Below are 22,427 nucleotides of genomic sequence, written 5' to 3' on the forward strand. Positions count from 1 at the left end.
TTTTTCGTAGGTTTCTGGGTGACTTCCTCCAGACGTCAACTACAGCCGTCCACCTGAACATCGAACTTACAGTAATATTTTGTTTCGCAGTGACTATCAACGCTGTCGCAACACTGCCACCACAGAAACTGAAGGTCTACCCCGTTTGTGAAGAAAGAATAATTCCCACGCTGCTATCTTCAAGACCAAGAGGCGTCTGTTTTTTATCCCAGGTATTTTACAGTAGAGGTGTATACGATTGAGCTTGGCCCGCTGACGTTCAGAAAAAAAATGCCAAGAAAAATCTTCCGATCTGACGAGCCCGGCTCGCCAATCGCGCAGTGGCCTTAGCAAAAAACACCGAGCACATCTGAGCGGGGGGCATCTAGGAGAGCTCTCGGCCTCGTTCATGGTTTTACGTTGGCTGGTGCCACGTGAGGAGCTCCCGCCTGCGTCATCGTCGCCGTGCAGAACCCGACGAGTCAGAGGTGCCGAAATCGCGTACACACATGATCTTGATGTGCGTTGTATTTTATATACCTTATATTCACGTGCCCAGTGCATCACCCGAGAAGGCCCTTGCGCTGTTGGTGAGCACTTTAAATAAATAACAAAGTAAACAAACTACTGGGTTGGTGTCGTGAAATCAAAATTCCACATAACAAAGTAAAGAAAGTAAACAATGTAAAGAAAGTACTGTGTCGGTGTCGTGCAAATAAAATTTTACAATTTTTATTTTCATCGTAAACAGCAATCACTGAAGCTTCAGAAAAAAATAGTTTGAATTCGATATTTTTTGAATCCGCCTTACATATATAGTATTTAATTACAGACATCCGTAATCCAGTAACATAAACCATTGTTGAAAAACCCGTATAGGGTTACACCGGGTGGTTTAGGTTCAGACAATTAAACGACGCCCATGAACTTTTAAAAGAATAAAATGTTGACATAGAAAAGAACCAGTCATAAAACCAAAACCGTAATTGACTTCATTCAAAGCAACAGCCTAGGAATTGCGCAGAGAACAGAAGTTCTTAGTAAGGTTCGAAGCAGCGATCATAGGATGATTAGATGCAAGAGAATAATGTCAGAAGAAAAAGCAGGAAAGTGGAGAAAAGTAAAAAACGCAGCAAAGGGTCAGCCAGAGCCATATCGCAGGGGTTTAAAATAACTCTGAAATATCAATTTAGACTTCTAAACGAGGAGAACGGGGATAGTGTGGACAGGCTGAATGACAACCAAAAAACTGCAATCACGAAAACTACCACCTCTGCAGGAGGAGCATCATGTATAAAGAAATGGGAAAACTGACTAAGAGAACGAAGAAACTTCTTGCGAAAAGTAACAAAATAAAGGTGTCAATTTCAGTAGATTAATTTGATGTAGCAGCACTTTTTAAATAACTTAATAAAAGTAAAACAAAAAAATGTGCTTTTAACATAGCAGTGATCGAGGAAATGTTGCAAATGGGAGAATATTTGACAGCAATTAGCTGGAAGTGTGCCTTCGGCAAAGGCAGAATGTATGTACTCAGCGACTAGTACGGTGATACCAGGCCCAACATGGATGAGATAAGGAAGTTAGGAGAACGATTCTACACAAGAGTGTGCGCCAGCGACTTTGTATCAGGGGAAATTACTGAGTACGAGATCATTTTCCGATGTCCCAGTAGTTAGTAACAATGAAGTCGGACGGGCTGTCAAAAACATGAAAAGAGGAAAAGCTGCAGGTGAAGGTGGCATAACCGTGAGAGTTTTCAAGGAGGGAGTAGATATTGTACTGCAAAAGCTTCTTGCACAATTTTGGGAATGCCTAAACACTAGAAAATTCACATAGCCTAATAAACGCCAACGTTATGCTAATTCATATAGCAAGAGCTACAGAGGCCTTGAGAAATGCAGACCCATCAGGTTACTCTCAGTTGTTTACAAGCTGTTTACCAATGTTATAAGTAACCGCGTTGGAGTAAGCCTGGATTCCCAACTATCCATAGCGCAGGTGCCCTTTAGTATATGTACTAAACCATGGATCCCACTTATCTTGTCATTCATGTGATAGAATTATTCACCGAACACACTGAACCCCTTTACATGACAGTTATAGACTACGAGAAAGAGTTTGACTCAGTTCATATTCCAGCCGTGGTAAAATTATTCGAACATTAAAGGGAATAGAATGGGCACACATAAGATTTCTAGACGACACATATAAATGATGTATGGCCAGGATAACATTTCCGAAGCAAACGGGTAATTCCACTTCAAAAACAGAGGCAGACACTCAGACACTATCTAACCGCAGTGTTCAAAGCTTCTCAGGGGGAGGGGGGTAACCAGAAAGCTTAAATGGGGAAACACTGGATTAAGAATAAATTAAAAATACTTGAGGCATTTGAGCTTTGCGGACGATATAATCTGGCTCAGTGAGACTTCTGTACACATGCGAAAACTCCCGGAAGACCTACAATCAGATATCCTTCGCGCGGGTTAAAAATAAATACAAATATATCAAATGTAACTAGGATTAAGCATACTGTAACCGCACCGTTGAGCGCAGGACACGAAGCGCTAGAAGAAGTGCAAGAATAAAACTACCTCGAATATATTAGTACTGACCTTAACCACTAGAGAGAAATCAGAAGCAGAATGGATATGGGCCGTGGGCCAGTTCACAAGCAGTCCGAAACAATGAAATGTAAGCTACCTACCTCCACCTAAAGAAAAATATACAACCAATATATACCGACTGCGATGCCATAAGGAGCCCAAACTTGGCGCCTTACTAAAGAACTGACACAAATTAAGGCCCACTCAAGAGGCCATTGTAGCGTAATGGTAGGAGTAACAATCAGGAAGAGGAAGCGAGATTCATGAATTAGAAAACGCCCGCTCAACTGGCCATGTTAAGAAGAATGGTAGGAGTAATACTTAGGGGTATGAAACGAGCTTCGTGGATTAGGGAACAAACTCAATTAGATGATATCTTAAAGCAAAGAAAACGAACTGAACTTGGGCTGGCTTTGTAGTGAGATGAGCCGACAACCGATGGAGAACTAGTGTAACCGAGTGATACCAAAAGATATGTCTTGGAGGAGGGGAAAACCTATAACACGATGGAGGGATGCCATACAGCAATTTGGTGAACACAGGACTCGCAAGGCGCAGGACAGGAGTTGTTGGAATAAGATTGGAGAGGCATTGCCTTGTAGTGGCCTCAGCGGCCTGTAGATGGTGATGGTGATTATTATATTGTGCGGCGTGGGAGAATCAGAGTTTGGGGCCTTTGAGCGTCAGCTTCGCTCTTTTTTGATGTTCTATATTTTTAAAACTGGCGTAGTCATGTGAAGCTATTCAACAACACACCATTTTCACACGATCAATCAGGTGATGGACATAGGCCCGGAGTACACTCAACCCCTAAATGCAGCCTTTATAGGCTATCAACAAGTATTTGACCCGGTGAAAATCTCAGCAGTTATGCAGGCAATGAACATCAGGGTGTAGACGAGCATTATGAGAGTATACTGGATATTTACAATGGGTCCACAGCTACAATAGTCCTCCATAAAGACCGCAGTAAAATACTTATAGGGCGTCACAGAGGGAGACAAAATCTCTCCAATGAAATTGCCGTATATTTACAACAGGTAATCAGAACGTTTTATTGGGAACAGGTGAGCGCAAGGGTTAATAAGGAATACCTCAGCAAATGCAGATTTGCTGATGACGTTACCTCGCTAAGTAATTTGTGGGAAAAATTACAAAGCATGATTACCGCACGGCCCGAGTAGAGTTATTACGGGGCCTGAAAATGCAGAGAACTAAAGTAAAGCTCTATAGCCACGGGAGATCAGAGTGGTTTGAGATAGGTGGCAAGGTAGTGGAAATGGTAAACTAATGCATCTACTCATGCCAAGCAGTTACCCCAGATCCCAACCATGAGGCAGAGAGAAGAGAATGAGGTGCAGCGCATTCATCAGGCATTCTCAGTTATAAATGGCACCTACCATTGTCCCTGATGAGAAAAGTGTATGAGAGATGCATCTTATCGGTACTCACTTACAGGGGGAAAATCTAGGGCTCACTAAACGGTTTCAACCTTAATCAAAGACGACGCAGTGAGCAATAAAACTTAAGATGATGGATGTTACCTTAAGGGACAAGGAGAGATCAGAGTTGGTCAGAGACCAACACGTATTAACGATGCATTCCTATATATTAGAAAAAAGAAATGCGGTGGCAGCGCATGTAACATGAATTCAGAAAACCGTCGGTCATTAAGGTAATAGAGTAAATTTCTATAGAAGGAAATTGTGCCAGGATGCGGGCAATAGATAGGTGGCCAGATGAGATGAAGTTTGCGCGGATAAATTGGTCGCAGTTAGCACACGACGAGGGTAATTGGAGATCTATAGGAGAGGCCTCTGCATACAGTTGGCGTAGACATGCTGCTGATGCAGATGATGTTGTTCGGAAGCTGACAAAAATGCATAACTCGCCGTGTGGCACGTGTCCCGGAAATAATCAATAGATCCGGCACTCAAATCTTCACATAGACGTTTTGGGACTGTGCGCTGACGATGGACAGAGTGACTGGAGCCGCTTAGGTTTTTCGAAAACGCTATAGGGTTGATGTGCTCATGCGACGAGTAAAATTCGCAACAAACCATGATTTTGACAAAGAAATACAAAAAATTCGGTAGAAGTAATAGCGAAGGCCTGAAATCGAATACCAGGACTTCAGCAAATATGCAAGAAAATCTATAACACCACAAGAAATTGTCATAATGCCTTACAACTTCTTTGTTGCAAAGTTCGTCAAAAACGCTCCCGCGTGAAAACTAGCTGCTAAGGCGTCCTCCCCCAAAATAAAAAAAACTGACCGTAGGATTTTTTCTTGTTTCACAATTCCTTGATTTCGCGATTTTTTTTTGTGTGAAACAACGCAGTTTATTAAAACATTCCATTTTTTTAATCGTAATTAGGGTAATGCACATGACTCCAGACATTTAGCATCTCCTGAACACTAGTCTAGCTTATTCGTAGTTTGTGCATGTTCCTCGCTTGCCCTGAAAGTCACAGGAAGTGCTGGAGCACTTTCTACTGCATAGCACCTTAAAGTATTCGGATCCTTGCAACTACAGGGGAACTGCATTCACCGGTACTTGTGGCGTTTATGCTATCTGATTTCTTGACTCTCTTCGACAGTTGTTTAAACTCAGGGTTCTTGACCTTGCTGTCGGTGGCTAGCAGAAAACAAGCTTTTCTACTCACTTTTTAGGTGTTTAAGGTGAATATACTGTGCGCACCCACCTGATGTCGTACAGAGATGGGAGGGGACTCTTGTGGAAGTGAACGCTTAATGAAGCAAACGTATTCAATGGAAAGATATTCTACTCAAGCATCTAAAGAGAAGTAACATGAGGGACCTGATCAGAGGATCGTTGGCGAAACCTAGGGATAGGCTGTTGCTTTGCATGCAGTCAATGTTTTGTCATTTTGTTTCTGGAAACATTGAAATAAGCTGAGAACAAGTTGAATAAGACCAAAATATTCAATGACAGGAACAAAAAAGACTCCCTTTTTTCTATGAATCATGCAAATACAGCATGCCAAAGAACAATGTTATAAGTGCTTCGCATACAACACGAGACAAGGTAGCATAGCGTGGTGAGGAGCTATTAAAATATAAGAAACAATCTACGTTTGGTTCACGGATATAACGTTTTATAGATAACCTTAGACACTGTTTGGAGAGTAGATTTGCTGCCTCTATTAGAAGCATATAATATCCCACAGTACGGTAGCATAGCGTGATGAGGAGCTAGTAAAAATATAAGAAACAATCTAAGTTTGGTTCAGGAATATCACGTTTTATAGATAACTTTAGATAGTGTGTGGAAAGTAGTTTTTCTGCCTCTATTAGAAGCATATAATACCCCACATTACTTATTTCACCCCTTCCTAGCTTCTCGTCTTTGGGAGTACCATCAGAAATTACTATAAGGCATCGTTAGTAGGAGTAATTTTGGAGTTTCGGGAGGTGTTTCTGCTTGCATTCTCTAATGTTCAGCAAAAGACACCCCATCTGTCTTCCTTATGCCTGTCAGGGTTTCTTTTTTAGTGTTATCGCGCGCTGACATTTAAGACGGTAAATTTAGAGCTGGTTCAATGAAGTGGCAACACTTGCGGTGTTATGAAGCTCCGCTGCATCTTATCGGCAGTTTTTCATAATATAAAAACCCAAAGGTAGTATTTATATTAGTGATTGCTAGTAACACTTTTATAATTTTTTAAGTAGTTGCTTGTTAAGTCTCTTATTACAGACAGTAAAGCTAGAGCCGGTATCAAATGCACGACGCATACAATATGACTAATTTCAGTATGAACTTTCCAACGTAAAAAAATAATGTTTTGTTTAGGCTGTCTTTCTGAGGCGAGGTCAGTTGCGCGCAGTACGTAGAAAAGAGAAAGAAATTATCCAGTTGCCTTCTTTGAGGACAATGGCTCATGAATGCTTCGTCATGTCATGAATGCAAACATACACCTGTGAGTTTGTCTACACAGCAGAAATAAAAGGGACGCCCGTTATCGGCAGACATGAGGCTGGGTAAAAACATTTCTGGGAGAAAAGAAAATGTTTGTAAAATTTCAAAGGCTCGAATTAAAAAAAGAATATTGGCGAAACAGGAACTGTACGCCACTTTTCCATAACTTAAAAAAATTAAATCAGTTGTAAGGAAAATCTTTTCTGTGCTAAGTGTAGTGATCCTACAATTAGTTCTGGCTTTTAGAGAACATTTTCGAGCAATATATTGCACTATAGCTCCTACCCCTACGTGCTGATAGCTCCAAGTCGATCATGTCATAAACGCTTCTTTCTAGCAAAAGAAATGGCTTAATGAGGTATGAGAAACGGAATAACTTGAGAAAATCTTCTGAGTTTATATTTTTAACATCTTTTACCCTGAAAAGCTGCTAGAGCTGAAGTCAGTTTTTTCTACCTCGAAATTTTATTTACATTGTATATTTCATAGAAACTATGACAGCGCCGAATCATAGAACTGTACAAAAAGAGGGGTTCAATGTCATTAAAAAGCTTGCTCCTAAACAAACATTATCGTCAAAAATGTACCAAGCCGTGTGATTACGTGCATTACTGCACAATTAATTGCTGCGGTAACGCATCTGGGTGTCAGCAAGTGGAATGCAAAATCTTAATTTGGATCGGGAATTGATTGTGAGGTTCAACGCACCAACGCTACACATGCGGTGATGCGCGCCGATGTGGAGGGCTCCGGATTAGTTTTAACCTCGGGGGATCTTTGACGTGCGACGAAATCTGGAACACAGGGGCGTTTATGCCATTCGCCACCATCAAAAATCGGCCGCTGCGACCGGGGATGGAACCCGCGTGCTTGTCATCAGTAGAATCACAGAATAATGATGGTTTTGACCCGAGTCTCGTTATCTATTTTCCGTGTTGGCACAAAGAGCTTTGCATCCATTGTTCATTACTAGGGTAGTTTTGTCTTCTTTTTTCACTTGTCTTAGGCACAAAGAAAAAGGATGATTACAATGTCCGTTTGGTTTCACTTCCGAGCCCTTGTAAAACCAGCCGCGCCACGTACCTGTAAAAAATACGCCGAGGTGTTATAAATCAAAATACAGTTATAAAAACGCTACCTTTGTGTATAAGTAAATAGAACGTGTTTCTTTATAAAAAGTCCAAAAAATGTTACAATTTCAAAATTGCGAATGAACAGACGAAAATGTGCGAATGTAAAAGTAGGAAGAGCTCTATAGAAGACCTGCAGGGGATAATAAAGTAACTCGATGAGGTTACTTCTCCTCAAGACAACGAGGTGCCGCGTTACAGGCGTAGAATAGCGTAATGAATAAAATGCTATATTTTTTACTGCCTGAGGCTGATCCCGCTGGTTGGGGTCTTAAACTACAGCATCCCATTAATATAACAAGATTTGATGTTGTAGCGGCAAGCCACAGTGATAGCGGCTGCAGCGTGACGCAGGCCTACGGGCGCGCTCACCCGCCGGGGGGCTCGCGCGCCCCTGGCATCAGAAGATAGAGATCCCACGGCGTTCCGAATAAAACCGGCCTTGCTACGTGGTGTGGTCGTCTCTTTTTCAACGCATCCGTGGCAAGCGGTCTACAGTTGGTGACCGGGACGTGATAACCTTCCCAGTGAAGTTGTAGAGCCATGTCCAGCAACGATCCGGACCAGCGAGCACCGCAAGCAGCCGGCAACGAGATCGCCGCCGTGGCTATCCACTTGGCTCTGTAATGGAACCACAACCCGGCCATCTGGTTCCTCCATTCCGAGTCACAGTTCGCGCTGTGTGGCATCACCTCCTGAGAACGCAAGTTTGACTAAGTCGTGAGAGATCTACCAGCGACTGCTGCGGAAGAGGTTGCAGACATTCCTGCCTCCTTCATACGGAACCCCCCTGCAACGGCCTACGACCAGCTCAAAGCAGCGCTACTCGAACGAAGAGAAATATCTGAGCGCAGGTGCCTACAGCAGCTACTTCACACCGAAGAGCTTGGCGACTGCAGACCGAGACAACTCCCACGGCGCATGACCCAAATCTTCGGCTCACGTGCCCAAGCCATGAACGGCGCATTGCTGCGCAAGCTCTTTCTGCAGCGCCTGCCTGCCAACTTAAAAATGGCCCTCGCAACCGCGTCATCTATGGATCTCCCTTCGCTCGATTCCCTGGCCGACAAGGTAATGGATGTAGCCAGCACAGCTTCACCTATTGCTGCTGTGACCGCGACGCCAGCAACACGCGCCCCTCGCACGACGCCAGCTCCTGCCGACGAAGGTGCGTCTCCGTCGCCTGCCAGTGTCCATCACCTGTGCAAACGACTGGAGCAACTGTTTGTAGCGGCGACGAGGCGAAACAGCTGAACACTTTCTGCTCGCCCCTCATGCCGACGCGACCGCTCATCTTCCCGACGCCGTGATGCCGTTCGTGGACGCAGTCCTAGATCAGCTCCCGGTGTATGCTTCTACCACCACCGTTTCGGCGCAGATGCTCGCCACTGCCTCTTACTATGCTCGTGGACGGGAAACAGCCCGGCAGACCGCTAGCGGCGACGACCGGTTCTGGCCCCATTGAAGAATGTTGCCTGTTTAACATCGTCGATCGCAAAGTTTCTCGTCGACATGGGAGCACAAGTGAGTGTCTTGCAAGCTTCACGCCACGACCGCACCTCAGCGCAGTCTTCTACCTTCAGGCAGTGAACGGCACGCGCATTCCCGTGTTCGTGCGGCAATCCCTGACTTTTAACCTGGGTCTTCGCACAACTTTTCGGTGGATTTTTGCGGTCGCGGACGTTCGCTCTGCCAACATTGGTGCTGACTTTCTTACCATTTTGCCGCCCTGCTAAAAAAGTTCCCCACCGTCACGACCCCACCCGACTGGACTCAGCCCTTGACTCATGACGTCCGTCATCATATCACCACTACCAGACCACCCATTTTTTTTTTCGTCCGCGACGGCTCGCTCCCGACAGACTCAAGATCGCGCGAGCAGAGTTTGAGCACATGCTGGAACTTGGCATCGTCCGACCTTCTTCCAGCAGCTACGCATCAGCCTTGCACACGGTACCCAAGAAGAACGGTGACTGGCGACCTTGTGGCGACTACCGGTTTTTGAATCTCTCCACTACCCCAGATAAGTACCTCCTTCCCAACATACAAGATTTCACCGCAAGTCTGCAAAGTGCCACCATATTTTCAAAAAGTGACCTTGTACGAGCGTACCGCCAGATCCCCGTTGTTGAGAAGGACATATACAAGACGGCCATCACAACACCTTTCGACCATTTAGAGTTCCTCCGAATGCCGTTCGGCCTAAGGAACGCTGCCCAAACGTTTCAGCGTTTCATCGACAGAGTGACGCGTGGACTGCCCTTTGTCTATGCTTACGTGGACGGTCTGCAGGTAGCAAGTACGTCCCTACCGGAGCATCTTTACCATCTCCGCATTCTCCTCGAACGCTTAGCTGCCAACAGTGTTGTCATCAATGCAACGAAGAGCGAGTTCGGTGTTCCCGCCGTCGACTTTCTTGGGCATCGAATGGACGCGACCGGCATTCGGCCCCTCTCCAACAAGGTCCAAGCTATTCTTGAATTCCCAACGCCAACGTCGGTCACCAATCTTCGCCATTTCCTGGGTCTGGTAAACTTCTACCACCGTTTTATTAGAAAATGCGCCACCTTGCTTGAGCCTCTCGACCACCTGCTTTCCGGGAAGCGCTCTACCACCGAATTCGACTGGAACATAAGGTTTGAGGCAGCATTTCATGCTATCAAACGTGCGCTGGCAAACGCTGCTCTCTTCACTCACCGGATTCCAGGACGTCCACCCACACTGATGACCGATGCCTCACGTTCTGCGCTGGGAGCTGTCCTCCAACATCACGTAAATGGCGTCTGGCAACCCTTGGCCTTCTTCTCAAAACGTCTAACCCCACTGCAAACCCGGTACCGTGTCTTCGGGCGTAAAATGTTGGCAATGTACCTGGCTGTACGTCATTTCCAACCTGTTTTAGAGGGTCGTTGGTTCACCATCTTCACTGACCACAAACCCTTGACGTACGCCATCAGCCGGCCGGACACCCATTCCAAGCCACGAGAAGTGCGGCAGCTTGCCTACGCGTTCGAATACACGACGGATATTAAGCAAGTCAGTGGCGTTGACAACACAGCTGCGGATGGTTTAAGTCGCGTGGACCCCATTGCCTCCACTTCGCCGCTTTTGATTGCACCCGACATCCGCCGGCATAGACATTCCTACAACCTGATGAGCGCTTTGCTGTCTTGCACATCGACCTCATCGCTCCCTTGCCCCCTTGGCAAGGCTACCGCTAAGTACTGACTTGTGGGGACCGATTCACACGCTTGCCTGAAGCCACACCACTACCCGATATCTCCGCGCCCACAGTAGCGTCAGCATTCGTATCAACGTGGGTAGCGCGCTTCGGATGCGAATCACCCATCGTCACTGACCCCGGACGGCAGTTCGAGTCTACATTGTTCGCCGAGCTTTTTCCCCTCCCCGGCACGACTCGTTTCCGCACGACTGCGTACCTGCCACAAACAAATGGACTCGTCGATGCGATTTCACCGCCAACTTAAGTCCACGATCACAGCACACGACTGCCAAGCACAGTAGCTTCAGCGCTTGCCCCTCTCACTTCTGGGCATACGCACCACCTTCAAGACTGACCTGACGTGTTCTTCGGCTGAACTCCTTTTTTGAACCTAGCTTGGACTACCAGCCGACATATTTGAGGTACCATCACAAGCATATTCCGCCGCGGACTGCGTGAAATTGCTGAGATTTATTCTCGCTGACCTTCGACCACAACCTACACGGCAACGAAAACCCAAAGGACCTGATGTGCTTCCGGACCTTGAACAGGCAACACATGTGTTTGTGCCGTACGGACCCGTGCGCCGCCCTTTTCAACCACACTACGTTGGCCCTTTCCCCGTGATAGAACGACACTCGTCAACATATGTCATCGACATCAATGGCTCTCAGGACAACATAGCCCTACAGCGCTTGAAGCCATCATACGTCACCACCGCCGACATTAACCGTATGTGCCCTGTAGCGGAAGCCAGTGTTAGCGACAGCAGCGTGACGGAGTCCCACGAGCGCGCTCACCCACCGGAGGGCTCGCGCACCCCTGGCATCAGGAAATAGACCCCATGGCGTTCCGAATAAAACCGGCCTTGCTACGTGGTGTGCATGTGTCTCTTTCAACGCTTGAATGGCATGCGCTTTGAAATGAGAAAGTTTTATTACAAACTTTCTTTTGTACTGTGCAGCGTCGCGTCCCCCAAAACTAACCACTTAAACATATCCTTTGGCAACATTTGCAAGTCTCATGTACAAAAAAAGTAAATCTAATAAATAGTAAACCTAGTAAATTGTAAACCCCTAGCAAATAGTTATAGTAGTAAGAACGTACTGAACTGCTTCTTATAAAATTTTGAATCTTGACAAGATAACGCTACTTGGACGATTCGATAATATTATTCTCCACATTTCTGACCAGCAATACCGTCCTATGGGAATTAACGTTTCCCGAGATTCACTCTTTATGGTATTACGGTGCTCGGTCATCCAGTCGGCTCATAAGGAGTCAAATATCACCTTAAACTTTCAAGCCTTTAGAAATTTCAAAAATGGGTTTAGAAGTGAAATATCACCCAAAAAATTTAAAGCCGCCAGAAACTTCAGAAACTTTAGCCACCATAAATACGTTGAGAGCGAAAGTTCTGCGGATTGTGAATAATATTCTGTACATAACGTAGACCTTCACCGTTTATTAAAGAAAGTTTGTTGTTCTGGTGCGACCATGGGCTCCTTCGCTCATTCTATACGGTTCATGACGCTGCTACGGACGCCACCCGTTTTTTCCAAGCTGTCCCTTCATGCCACTCAGAACTTCGCATCGAAGCCAGTGGTAAGAGATCTTTGTTGTGTTTGCGCAACGTCGTTACCGCTGCCAACCGCACTATTTCCAGAGCCGAACGCACCATCTCTATACTTCAAGGTGAGTGCCTTTGTCTGGAATGGGCAGTAGCCAAATCTCGCACATATCATTTGGGTCGTTTTAATATAGCGAAGAACAATCACGCATTTTGCGGGCTTCATACGCAAAAAGACCCAATCGGGCGGCTAGACGCTGGGTTCTCCTATGTTAGGCGGACTGGTTCTCTGTAGTGTAGAAGTCAGGGGGATTGCATTGGGTTCCTGCTTGCATGTTGCGCCGTTCTGGCGACTGCTCTAGCATGGCTTGTACACACTGCGTTCGCGCCCTCTCTGACTTTTCAAGTACTGCGTCTCATTAGCGAAACGGTGCGTTCACACCGTGGATAATCGAAAGCCTGAACTAAGAAACGCCCAACCCATCCTTTCACATCGTTCCTCCTCGCAAGAGTGTGTTATGCCTCTACAATCTTTTTTTATTGGGAAATAATATTCTGCTCGTGCTTCCCAAGAACTTACGCTGAAAGGGTTGTCAAAACTGCACGATGAATGCGTTGCATGCCACTTGTCGTTAGCCTGCACGTGAGACCGAGTTCGGTGCCACTTCTGTGCCTGATATGTACCGTGATGTCAAACGGTATTGTGCTTCTTGAGTCGTCCGTCAAGGACGGAAGAAATAACCTACCCCAATTGAATGCAAACATCATCCACTTAAAATTCCACAGCAAACCTTTTTCCTTCTTGAATTCGACCTGGTAACACTTCTTCGAAGCGTGTAGACGCAGCGACCGACTATGCAACCCCCTTTGCTCATACCAGGACCCCACGAAATAGCTTCTTGTTGGACTTTGAGGAATACGTTTTGCACATTCTCGTCCTCTGCCATGGCGCCCCACATCAACTCCTCACTGCCAGCGGCCCTTGCTTTCTCTCTCGAGATGTCGACGATCTCCTTGGATTCTGCTCATCTCGGCACAACCTAACGAATTCTAACACCCACAACCCAACGGTCTCCTAAAACGACACAACCACACGCACAGAGATGTTATCAATGTATATTTCTTGTGAACATCGCAATTGGTACGCTACTTATGCCCTCGTTATATTCACCTATGTTTCTTTACGCGGCGACACCAGCGGTTACTCTTTGATGCAGCCTGGTCTCTTCGTATGTACACCAAGTTATTACCCGTGCAGGCTGTCTTCGTCTGACTGTACGTGTCGCGACTGCAGTGCACGTGCCGACTCTTTGTGCCGCGGTCCTTGAAAATCTGCCTGTGACAACCGCCCCAAATGTAGACAGTTCAATCCGCTGACTTGGATCCTTGTGCGGATCTCAAATCAACACGTAAGTCGGTCGCCCGAGCAGCTGCTAGGTTGTGAGGAGGACTTGAAAGAAAAAACAATCACGTCAAAACGCTGATCTGATGCGAATATTTCGCCTGTCCTGCCCATAGCACTTGACTCACACACCAACCGAGGAAACGTCGTTAGACTAAAGCTATGGCATGCCCCCGTGTCCCACACCGTCCTACGACTGGTCAATGCTGGAATGGCGCCTTTCACAAAGGAGGTTACAATGGTTACGATGGTTATGGTGAGACAGTTACAAGGAACGGCAGGATGCCCCCAGAAAAAAAAATGCACTGAATCGAACAGATGCTGCTAGCACCCGGTGTTTGGGGTTTTCAGAGCAATACTGTTAACTGTTCACATATCAATAGTGCAGACGTTACGCAGACATCACGTCTTCGCCTTTCAACTATATTTGTTTTCTTGATAAGAATAATGGCTTTATTCCCAAATTTAAGGTGAACGGAATGTTTGCACAGACCGCACCTGAGGTCTATGTCCAAAAATACGGTAGATTATTTCTTTAGCCTGCTCTTTTAGCTCATATGGTTAAATAAAATTAGCGGTTCTTCCAACATGTTTTAGGGTCCCCAAATTGGAAAACAAACAGAAAGACAATTCCTTGAATATCCATACCATTATCGTAATTTCCTTTTTCAGTAATATAAAAAACAGCGCAATCTTCGTCGTCATTCTTGTAGATTAGGTAGGCATCGCCGAAGGGCACTTTAGGTGTTTCAGTATCTTTGGCGGCACTTTCACTTTCGGGAGCTGGAATGGAATCATACAGAGTTAATTTTCGCATATCATGATTTTTCCGTACAGTAAAGTCGTTCGAATGTATTTAAACGTGCCCCTTGTGCGAGAGATATAGAACAGAGGAATTAAAAAAAATCATTTAGAAATGACATCGCTTTTGCTACAGGTAAGCTTCAACCATTGCTAAGGCGTTTTAACAAAGGAGTGATGTAACTAGGTTATGTGCAAAAACTTAGACCATGAAATAACTTTGGCAGGGGTTGTCGAAAATCGAGTCTTTATCTTTTTGCAGAGGCTTCAAAAAGAGACTCATTGTTGCGTGAAATACCCAGGGTTTCTTCATGTTTATTTCAAGTTCAATGTTAGCAAATACCACGCCACCTAAATGCAACACGTTGGTGAGATGGGTATGCTAATTTATAGTATACCCGACATTTATAGTATACCCGACAGTGCCAGAAGGGCTCGAACATTTGCTGCAGGCAGAATATTCTCCCAGCTGTGTAATGAGTCTGGAAAATAATACTTAGAGCAAAGCCCATTATAATACTTTGGTACTTATGCAATTAAATATTTCTGCTCCATGTTTTAGGGAATTAAGGTAATTACTATGAGGCAAGGTGCGCGAACATATGGCGCATTGAACGACTGATAGATTTTATGAAACAATAGTATCATGTTATACCGAACCAGGTTAGTGTGATACCTAAAAAGATTAACATCCAAGCTTAGACAAGAAACACGACGAGAACGACAATATGCCTGACTGAGCGCAAAATACTTGAGCCCTTTTTTCTGACGTGCGTCGAAAAATTTCTACATACAACAACTTTGCGAGTACAACTGTAACAGCAAGATCCAGAACAAATTTGCTTAACAAAAATAGCATAAAATATTTATTACAACACTACTACTGTACTTCAAAAAATGGTTACGTTGCGGACCATAAAAATAATAAAAAATCGCCTAATATTTTAGTGAACGTGCGGAATATCCTCAGGTTGGTTACTTTAACCAACAATCAGACGATGACAAAAAATAACGCAACCAAAAACATTTTCCTTAATGAAAATACCGACAAATGACGACTGCTTTTGAAATATGGCACCAAGTATTATGTGGAAAATTATTATTTGGTTGTGTTGCAAGTAATTATTAAGGCAATATCTCACAAAAAGTTTGAAGGAATCGTAAAAGTTACACAAACATCAGTGCCATCTGTGTTCTGAAACAAAGCAATTGCTTTTCAACTGCTTTTCCACGAATAAAGACCTTTATTTATTTATTCTTCAAACACCACTTGCGGCACATGTCAAATACTGCAGACTAACCCATTATTACCACCATAGAACTTATCAGGCGAACCGTTTTTCAAGAACCGCAAAAAAGTACCTAATACCAAAGCTACGAGTGCGGCTATAATAGCAGGAAATAACAACCACTGTCCAAAGTTGTGTCCCAGCAGCGCAGTGGAGGGCACTCTTACTAGCCCAGATAAAAGCTTAGCCTGAATATAAAAGTTTTGCTAACGAGAAGGCTGGTTTGGCGGGAACCAAGATACTTTATTATAGGCTACAAGAGCGAATATCTTCACCAAGCGTGAATCTAGTTAAAATTGGTAGCACATGGCCCATACACTGCAACACAGAAATGTCCATTTGTTTTTTTAGTATGCTTGTTCCTGCTCCATTGAACAGAAATCCCACTATACCAATTTTAATACTAACATAAATTATGCGTATAGTTATTTTGTGATTTAGTAGAATAAAGAAAGCATTCTCAATATGCATTCTCAAGAAAGCATTATCAATATAAATAATAATGTAACGTCACTAACGGTAAAAAAGCTTCTAACCATTCCCCTATGCCTTCTTTGGCGTTGTAGACTGCCGGCATTTCTTCCTGTATTTTCTAACGAGCCCCTCATTTACAAACCCTGTTATCATGCGAAAGCTTAGCGAGGGCCTCGGTTCTGGCAGCCTTGATGCCAAGGTAGCATAAGGAGGTTTCCCGCAAGTTACCCGCTTATGACAGGCTGTAGACGTTCGCGTCACGCCCCGGGGGTTGAAAAGAAGTTCCCCTTCCCCCCGTGTAGTCTGAGTGGCGCTGGCTACCACCCTCAAGCATCAGATACAGTTGTAGTATATATAAATACCCCAGAAAGTGAAGCGGAACACAGTCGCCCAGATAGCCGAATTGATAAGGCATTCGAGATCTAATTGAAAGGCGTGGGTTCGGTCCCGACTCTGGGCGCGTGTTTTTCTTTCTTTCTTTCTCATGTAATTAATAATAATAAATAATAATGTAACGTCACTAACGGTAAAAAAGCTTCTAACCATTGCCCTATGCCTTCTTTGGCGTTGTAGACTGCCGGCATTTCTTCCTGTATTTTCTAACGAGCCCCTCATTTACAAACCCTATTATCATGCGAAAGCTTAGCGAGGGCCTCGGTTCTGGCAGCGTTGATGCCAAGGTAGCATAAGGGGGTTTCCCGCCAGTTACCCGCTTATGACAGGCTGTAGACGTTCGCGTCACACCCCGGGGGCTGAAAAGAAGGTCTTCTCCCTGTGTAGTCTGAGTGGCGCTGGCTACCACCCTCAAGCGTCAGATACAGTTGTAGTGTATATAAATACCCCAGAAAGTGAAGCGGAACAGTGTCGCCCAGATAGCCGAATTGGTAAGGCATTCGAGATCTAATCGAAAGGCGTGGGTTCGGTCCCCACTCTGGGCGCATGTTTTTCTTTCTTTCTTTCTCACGTAATTAATAATATTAAATAATAATGTAACGTCACTAACGGTAAAAAAGCTTATAACCATTCCCCTATGCCTTCTTTGGCGTTGTAGACTGCTGGCATTTCTTCCTGTATTTTCTAACGATCCCCTCATTTACAAACCCTGTTATCATGCGAAAGCTTAGAGAGGGCCTCGGTTCTGGCAGCCTTGATGCCAAGGTAGCATAAGGGGGTTTCCCGCAAGTTACCCGCTTATGACAGGCTGTAGACGTTCGCGTCACGCCCCGGGGGTTGAAAAGAAGGTCCCCTTCTCCCCGTTTAGTCTGAGTGGCGCTGGCTACCACCCTCAAGCATCAGATACAGTTGTAGTATATATAAATACCCCAGAAAGTGAAGCGGAACACAGTCGCCCACATAGCCGAATTGGTAAGGCATTCGAGATCTAATCGAAAGGCGTGGGTTCGGTCCCGACTCTGGGCGCGTGTTTTTCTTTCTTTTTTTCTCATGTAATTAATAATAATAAATAATAATGTAACGTCACTAACGGTAAAAAAGCTTCTAACCATTCCCCTATGCCTTCTTTGGCGTTGTAGACTGCCGGCATTTCTTCCTGTATTTTCTAACGAGCCCCTCATTTACAAACCCTATTATGCGAAAGCTTAGCGAGGGCCTCGGTTCTGGCAGCCTTGGTGCCAAGGTAGCATAAGAGGGTTTCCCGCCAGTTACCCGCTTATGACAGGCTGTAGACGTTCGCGTCACGCCCCGGGTGTTGAAAAGAAGGTCCCCTTCTCCCCGTGTAGTCTGAGTGGCGCTGGCTCCCACCCTCAAGCATCAGATACAGTTGTAGTATATATAAATACCCCAGAAAGTGAAGCGGAACACAGTCGCCCAGATAGCCGAATTGGTAAGGCATTCGAGATCTAATCGAAAGGCGTGGGTTCGGTCCCTAGTCTGGGCGCGTGTTTTTTTTTTCTTTCTTTATCACGTAATTAATAATAATAAATAATAATGTAATGTCACTAACGGTAAAAAAGCGTCTAACCATTCCCCTATGCCTTGTATGGCATTGTAGACTGTCGGCATTTCTTCCTGTATTTTCTAACGAGCCCCTCATTTACAAACCCTATTATCATGCGAAAGCTTAGAGAGGGCCTCGGTTCTGGCAGCCTTGATGCCAAGGTAGCATAAGAGGGTTTCCTGCCAGTTACCCGCTTATGACAGGCTGTAGACGTTCGCGTCGCGCCTCGGGGGTTGAAAAGAAAGTCCCCTTCTCCCCGTGTAGTCAAGAGTGGCGCTGGCTACCACCCTCAAGCGTCAGATACAGTTGTAGTGTATATAAATACCCCAGAAAGTGAAGCGGAACACTGTCGCCCAGATAGCCGAATATGTAAGGCATTCGAGATCTAATCGAAAGGCGTGGGTTCGGTCCCCACTCTGGGCGCATGTTTTTCTTTCTTTCTTTCTCACAAAATTAGTAATAATAAATAATAATGTAACATCACTAACGGTAAAAAAGCTTCTAACCATTCCCCTATGCCTTCTTTGGCGTTGTAGACTGCCGGCATTTCTTCCTGTATTTTCTAACGAGCCCCTCATTTACAAACCCTGTTAACATGCGAAAGCTTAGCGAGGGCCTCGGTTCTGGCAGCCTTGATGCCAAGGTAGCATAAGAGGGTTTCCCGACAGTTACCCGCTTATGACAGGCTGTAGACGTTCGCTTCACGCCCCGGGGGTTGAAAAGAAGGTCCCCTTCTCCCCGTGTAGTCTGAGTGGCGCTGGCTACCACCCTCAAGCATCAGATACTGTTGTAGTAAATATAAATACCCTAGAAAGTGAAGCGGAACACAGTCGCCCAGATAGCCGAATTGGTAAGGCATTCGAGATCTAATCGAAAGGCGTGGGTTCGGTCCCCACTCTGGGCGCGTGTTTTTCTTTCTTTCTTTCTCACGTAATTAATAATAATAAATATTAATGTAACGTCACTAACGGTAAAAAAGCTTCTAACCATTGCCCTATGCCTTCTTTGGCGTTGTAGACTGCCGGCATTTCTTCCTGTATTTTCTAACGAGCCCCTCATTTACAAACCCTGTTATCATGCGAAAGCTTAGAGAGGGCCTCGGTTCTGGCAGCCTTGATGCCAAGGTAGCATAAGGGGGTTTCCGGCAAGTTACCCGCTTATGACAGGCTGTAGACGTTCGCGTCACGCCCCGGGGGTTGAAAAGAAGGTCCCCTTCTCCCCGTTTAGTCTGAGTGGCGCTGGCTACCACCCTCAAGCATCAGATACAGTTGTAGTATATATAAATACCCCAGAAAGTGAAGCGGAACACAGTCGCCCACATAGTCGAATTGGTAAGGCATTCGAGATCTAATCGAAAGGCGTGGGTTCGGTCCCGACTCTGGGCGCGTTTTTCTTTCTTTTTTTCTCATGTAATTAATAATAATAAATAATAATGTAACGTTACTAACGGTAAAAAAGCTTCTAACCATTCCCCTATGCCTTCTTTGGCGTTGTAGACTGCCGGCATTTCTTCCTGTATTTTCTAACGAGCCCCTCATTTACAAACCCTATTATCATGCGAAAGCTTAGCGAGGGCCTCGGTTCTGGCAGCCTTCATGCCAAGGTAGCATAAGAGGGTTTCCCGCCAGTTACCCGCTTATGACAGGCTGTAGACGTTCGCTTCACGCCCCGGGGGTTGAAAAGAAGGTCCCCTTCTCCCCGTGTAGTCTGAGTGGCGCTGGCTACCACCCTCAAGCATCAGATACTGTTGTAGTATATATAAATACCCCAGAAAGTGAAGCGCAACACAGTCGCCGAGATAGCCGAATTGGTAAGGCATTCGAGATCTAATCGAAAGGCGTGGGTTCGGTCCCCACTCTGGGCGCGTGTTTTTCTTTCTTTCTTTCTCACGTAATTAATAATAATAAATAAAAATGCAACGTCACTAACGGTAAAAAAGCTTCTAACCATTCCCCTATGCCTTCTTTGGCGTTGTAGACTGCCGGGATTTCTTCCTGTATTTTCTAACGAGCCCCTCATTTACAAACCCTATTATCATGCGAAAGCTTAGAGAGGGCCTCGGTTCAGGCAGCCTTGATGCCAAGGTAGCATAAGAGGGTTTCCTGCCAGTTACCCGCTTATGACAGGCTGTAGACGTTCGCGTCACGCCCCGGGGGTTGAAAAGAAAGTCCCCTTCTCCCCGTGTAGTCAAGAGTGGCGCTGGCTACCACCCTCAAGCGTCAGATACAGTTGTAGTGTATATAAATACCCCAGAAAGTGAAGCGGACCACAGTCGCCCAGATAGCCGAATTGGTGAGGCATTCGAGATCTAATCGAAAGGCGTGGGTTCGGTCCCCACGCTGGGCGCATGTTTTTATTTCTTTCTTTCTCACGTAATTAATAATATAAATAAAAATGTAACGTCACTAACGGTAAAAAAGCTTCTAACCATTCCCCTATGCCTTCTTTGGCGTTGTAGACTGCCGGCATTTCTTCCTGTATTTTCTAACGAGCCCCTCATTTACAAACCCTATTATAATGCGAAAGCTTAGCGAGGGTCTCGGTTCTGGCAGCCTTGATGCCAAGGTAGCATAAGAGGGTTTCCCGCCAGTTACCCGCTTATGACAGGCTGTAGACGATCGCGTCACGCCCCGGGGGTTGAAAAGAAGGTCCCCTTCTCCCCGTGTAGTCTGAGTGGCGCTGGCTACCACCCTCAAGCATCAGATACAGTTGTAGTATATATAAATACTCCAGAAAGTGAAGAGGAACACAGTCGCCCATATAGGCGAATTGGTAAGGCATTCGAGATCTAATCGAAAGGCGTGGGTTCGGTCCCGAGTCTGGGCGCGTGTTTTTCTTTCTTTCTTTCTCACGTAATAATAATATTAATAATAATGTAACGTCACTAACGGTAAAAAAGCGTCTAACCATTCCCCTATGCCTTGTTTGGCGTTGTAGACTGCCGGCATTTCTTCCTGTATTTTCTAACGAGCCCCTCATTTACAAACCCTATAATCATGCGAAAGCTTAGAGAGGGCCTCGGTTCTGGTAGCCTTGAAGCCAAAGTAGCATAAGAGTGTTTCCTGCCAGTTAACCGCTTATGACAGGCTGTAGACGTTCGCGTCACGCCCCGGGGGTTGAAAAGAAAGTCCCCTTCTCCCCGTGTAGTCTGAGTGGCGCTGGCTACCACCCTCAAGCGTCAGATACAGTTGTAGTGTATATAAATACCCCAGAAAGTGAAGCGGAACACTGTCGCCCAGATAGCCGAATTGGTAAGGCATTCGAGATCTAATCGAAAGGCGTGGGTTCGGTCCCCACTCTGGGCGCATGTTTTTCTTTCTTTCTTTCTCACGTAATTAGTAATAATAAATAATAATGTAACGTCACTAACGGTAAAAAAGCTTCTAACCATTCCCCTATGCCTTCTTTGGCGTTGTAGACTGCCGGCATTTCTTCCTGTATTTTCTAACGAGACCCTCATTTACAAACCCTATTATCATGCGAAAGCTTAGCGAGGGTCTCGGTTCTGGCAGCCTTGATGCCAAGGTAGCATAAGAGGGTGTCCCGCCAGTTACCCGCTTATGACAGGCTGTAGACGTTCGCGTCACACCCCGGGGGCTGAAAAGAAGGTCTTCTCCCTGTGTAGTCTGAGTGGCGCTGGCTACCACCCTCAAGCATCAGATACAGTTGTAGTGTATATAAATACCCCAGAAAGTGAAGCGGAACACTGTCGCCCAGATCGCCGAATTGGTAAGGCATTCGAGACCTAATCGAAAGGCGTGGGTTCGGTCCCCACTCTGGGCGCATGTTTTTCTTTCTTTCTTTCTCACGTAATTAATAATAATAAATAATAATGTAACGTCACTAACGGTAAAAAAGCTTCTAACCATTCCCCTATGCCTTCTTTGGCGTTGTAGACTGCCGGCATTTCTTCCTGTATTTTCTAACGAGCCCCTCATTTACAATCCATATATATATATAGATATATATATATATATATATATTTATATATATATATATATATATATATATATATATATAGATATATATATATATATATATACATATATATA

General features: G+C 45.2%; 1 non-coding gene across 1 annotated transcript; it reads left to right on the forward strand.

Annotated features, from left to right (window-relative positions):
* Positions 1 to 22,086: 22,086 nt before the first annotated feature.
* Positions 22,087 to 22,158, forward strand: Trnar-ccu (transfer RNA arginine (anticodon CCU)). The gene has a single exon. It is a non-coding gene; the product is annotated as a tRNA-Arg (tRNA).
* Positions 22,159 to 22,427: the final 269 nt, after the last annotated feature.

Source organism: Haemaphysalis longicornis, unplaced genomic scaffold, assembly GCF_048455015.1.
Source record: "Haemaphysalis longicornis isolate Haplotype H1 unplaced genomic scaffold, Haemaphysalis longicornis Haplotype H1 scaffold_6, whole genome shotgun sequence".
NCBI classification, from domain to species: Eukaryota; Metazoa; Arthropoda; class Arachnida; order Ixodida; family Ixodidae; genus Haemaphysalis; species Haemaphysalis longicornis.